Source organism: Schistocerca piceifrons, chromosome 1 (assembly GCF_021461385.2).
Source record: "Schistocerca piceifrons isolate TAMUIC-IGC-003096 chromosome 1, iqSchPice1.1, whole genome shotgun sequence".
NCBI classification, from domain to species: domain Eukaryota; kingdom Metazoa; phylum Arthropoda; class Insecta; order Orthoptera; family Acrididae; genus Schistocerca; species Schistocerca piceifrons.
Genome location: NC_060138.1, coordinates 1,196,717,782 through 1,196,722,361, shown reverse-complemented (window position 1 = coordinate 1,196,722,361; position 4,580 = coordinate 1,196,717,782). Strand labels below are relative to the sequence as shown.

At 41.2% G+C, this 4,580-nt stretch overlaps 1 pseudogene; it reads left to right on the top strand.

Annotated features, from left to right (window-relative positions):
- The first annotated feature begins 4,168 nt into the window (after nt 1–4,168).
- Nucleotides 4,169–4,286, top strand: LOC124722725 (annotated as a pseudogene).
- Nucleotides 4,287–4,580: the final 294 nt, after the last annotated feature.

Sequence of the window (4,580 nt, the reverse complement as noted above, 5' to 3'; positions counted from 1 at the left end):
ACTCCAAGAGCCGGATTCCATGCTTTGTCCAAATTAAAACCATTATCTCTATTTATTAGATTGTTAGCTAATCTAATTTCTATAGCTTCCTTGAAGACAGAATCCCAAAAGGAGGAGACGGATGTTAAAATCGTCACATCACTGTAATTTATGGAATGCCCTGTACCAATACAATGTTCGACCATAGCTGACTTGTCTGGTTGTAATAAGCGTGTGTATTTTCGATGCTCCACACACCTCTCATAAACGGTGCGTGTAATTTGACCTATGGATGACTTCTCACAATTTTCGCAAGGAATCTGACACACACCCGCTTTACGAAGCTGTAAATCGTCCTTCACAGAGCCGAGTAAAGCTGCAATCTTCTTGGGGGCCAGAAGATCACCTTAACACAGTGTTTCTTAAGAATACGACCTATCTTCGAGGAAAGAGCACCCACATAGGGCAAAAACGCACTAGATCTGAAGGAATTACTATCTCCTTCCCCATCACATACCAACTTTTTAGGTTTTGCATCGAACGCTCTACGAAAATGTTTCGGAGAAAATCCATTCGATTTAAAAATGTTCTTGAGGTATGTGAACTCTTCTTGAAAATTGTCTTTATCGGATATACAGTGCGCCCTATGCACTAAGGTCTTAAGGACACCTATGGTCTGTGAAGGGTGATGGCAGCTACTGGCATGAAGATATAGATTTATGTGCGTTGGTTTCCGATATACGGGATGTCCTAATGTGCCATCACTTTTACGTTGAACGACAACATCCAAAAAGAGGAGGCAGCCGTCTTTTTCTATTTCCATAGTAAATTTAATGCTAGCATGGATGGAATTCAAACGCTCAAGAAATCGATGTGATTCATTCATTCCATGGGGCCTACCACGAATGTGTCGTCCACCTACCTCCAGAAGAACGTAGGTTTAAAACCTGCTATGAAAATGCACATACAGAGGAATTACATTATTGAGCACTGAAAATAAAATATATTGCTCCCTGCTTTGTACCTGTGTGGAATCTTAAGCAGAAAAGGCAGTCAGCAGGTATCAACAGGCTTATGTGGCAAACCAACGATTGTCCAAATACCTATTCTGAGACAAATACAGAACAAAAACAAGTAAATATAGTACCGAAACACATTTGTAGCTTTTGAAGCAGCATATTACACCATAAATGAAGATGTACTACAGGATCTGTTGAACAGAGCGAATAGTCTAATTAGTACGGAATATGGACTGAGAGTAAATGGAAGAAACAAGGAAGTAATGAGAAACCCAACATCAAAACTGGTGATAGTAAAGTTTACCCAAATTAAGGCATTCTGTAACCCTGAAAGCAAAATAACCATGATGAACGAAGCAAGGAGAACGTAAAAAAGAGTCTAGCACAGGCAAAGAGGCTATTCCTGGCCAAGACACGTTTATTGGTATCAAGCAGTGGTGGCCTTCATTTGAGGAAGAAATTTGTGACGAAGAACGTTGGGATCACATATTTGTAGTGTAGTGAATCATGGGTAGTGGGAAAACCGGAACAGAGGAGAATCGAGGCGTCTGAATTATGGTGTTGCAGAAGAATGTCCAAAAGTAGGTGCACTGCGGAAAGGTGACGTTCTCCGGAGTATCGGCGAAGAAAGAAAAATATGGAGAACACTATGGAGAACACTGACAAGAAGAAGGAACAAGATGATAGATGTGTTAAGACATCAGAGAATAACCTACATGGTGCTAGAGGGCATCACAGAGGACACAAAGTATAGGGGAAGACCAACTGGAATACGTATAACAAATTATTGAGGATATATCGTGCAAATGCTACAATGATATGAAGAGGTTAACGCAGAAGGGGAACTCGTAGCGGGTCACATCACAACAGTCCGAAGGCATTAAAAAAAGCCACCATAAAAAGAAAGAAGCTTGATGAAGCCAAGAAAGAACAGTTAATACACGTCGTAAGTCTGACTACGGAATAAATAGTATGTAAAATACGGATACAAGGAAATTTAACACCAATCTTTAAGACTAACTGTGGATTGATGCATTTTCATGTATGCCATTTAATACAGCACTAGAGAAAACATCAGCTAATACCAACGTAAGAGGCGTTACATAGAAATAGCCTGCCTGAAATGGGCTGGCCACTTCTTTCGTATGGAACATGAAAATCAACAAAAAACAGCGCTGTTACAAGACCCATTGAGACTATATAGCAAGGGGAGATCAAGACTTCGAGTCTTGAAAGGCACACAGAACGATCTAAGAATTATTGGTATCAGAGAATGAATACGCAAGTCGCTGGACACGGACGAGTGGAATTATGTCCTAGAGCAGACTAAGATACATTAAGAGCCGTAAAGCCAAGAAGACGAAACAGTAGCGTTTCGCCCCACGTGTGAGAGGAACCCCGCAACACTGCATTTAGTACGGATAGATTCACTTTATAACCAGTATGTTATCGAGCACCACATTCGTGGAGGACGGGAAGGGAGGGGTAGGCTCTCGAGTAGCTCACGTTGATATGTTTATGCTGTAGCTTAACGAATGACACTTGTAATTGGAATAACAATCTTCTGTATGCTGTCTGGAACGCTGACATGTATTTACCCACATGACAAGCGGATTAATGTCGTCAGATTTCTGATGTTTAGTAACGAGCCAAAATTCTTACCATGACTGAAGTTACATAATAAAACACTACTAATAAAAAGCGAGGCAGTTTGGATTCGCAGTCTAGTCTGAGAACAACTCGCAAGTAACCTTCAAAGTTTCCAGAACATCGAAGCAACACTGAAATTTATGAAACACAAAATTGTAAGTAGGCTGTTCGAGTTTTTATGTTGGTAACGCCACGTAGCGCTCTGTATGAAAATCACTGACTGTGCTGTGTGGAGTCTGTGGCTGGCTGGACTCATTGTTGGAATATTCACTTGTGTAGTCTTCGGCAGTTGGATGGGAACAGTGCGTAGAGTTGCGCAGTTGTTCTCTGTCAAAATCTTTCATTTGCTAACTATGCCTATCAGTAGTAAGTGCCTTCAGTAGTTAGAATCTTTTATTTAGCTGGCAGTATTGGCGCTCGCTGTGTTGCAGTGGTTCGAGTAACGAAAATTTTTGTGAGGTAATTCATTCATGAGAGGTATAGGTTATTGTTAGTCAGGGCCATTCTTCTGTAGGGATTGTTGAAAGCCAGATTGCGTTGCGCTAAAAATATAGTGTGTCCGTTTAGTGATGATCAGAATAAGTAAAGAGAAAACTGTTTGAGTACGTTGAGTTTTGCTCAGCTGTTCGTAAATCAGTAACGTAGAAGTTTACCAGCATAGTCATTTATAATTTTTCTAAGGGGACGTTTCAAAATTTATGAAATTTGGTACAGCAAAAATTGTTTACATTTTCTGAAATTTGTGCCTTACTAGAGAACTCGGGCGACAGAGAATCCGGAAAATCTTCCACATTTCTCCAAACTTGCTGGATTAAGATTTTACTGAAATAACTAAGAATTAATCTACGTCATAAATAACGTCTTCAAAACACACTGATTCGTCTTGATGTTAATACCAAGATTCCACTCATATTTTTACACCGTTAAATTTATTATGCAGCACTAAAAAGAGCTTAAGAGAGTAATCTTAACATTGTAATCTTGTTGAGCACGCAACAAGTTTCACCCTCTAGCCAAATTAGATGGACTGGTAACAACCGAATCTTTAAAAAAAATCGTTCCCATAAGATAGCATCGGTACAACAGTATTTCATTTATTTAAAAGAATCGTTAACATCTGTTCTGTTTTCAAAGGAAATGCTGTTTTTTTGACAGACAGCTGGGCAACAAAATAATATCGTAGGAAATCCATGAAACTTAATCACAGCGACAAATACGATCAACCATGAGCTGTTTAATGGAATGACAATTTGTGCCGGACCAGGAATAGAATCTGACCGTCCACGTTTCGTGCCAAGGCCCGGACTTCCATATATCGTGGTTCCTGCTTCACAACCTGTAGTCGTACCCACATTATGTAATTCCCGTAGAGGGAAGAACACTTTAATTGAAAGTCGCTGCCTGGTATCGGCAGATAAATACGATATTGCAGTGCCTATGTTGTTAAGAATAACGACACAATATACCTTTTCACATGCATGCATGTCGTATGGAATATTGCATCACTCTTCTTAACAACGGGCAACGGCCTTGCCACAGTGGATACGCCGGTTCCCGTCAGATCACCGAAGTTAAGCGCTGTCGGGCGTGGCCGGAACTTGGATTGGTGACCGTCCGGGCTGCCATCCGCTGTTGCCATTTTTCGGGGTTCACTCAGCCTCGTGGTGGCAATTGAGTAGCTACTCGACCGAATAGCAGCGGCTCCGGTTAAAGAAAACCATCATAACGACCGGGAGAGCGGTGTGCTGACCACACGCCCCTCCTATCCGCATCCTGAGGATGACACGGCGGTCGGATGGTCCCGATGGGCCACTTGTCGCCTGAAGACGGAGTGCTTGTGCTTCTTATCAACAAAGGCACAGCAATATTGTATTGTAGAAGATCTGTTAACACTGTGAGTTTGTCAAAGACCTTAAACTGTTTTAAGTGTAT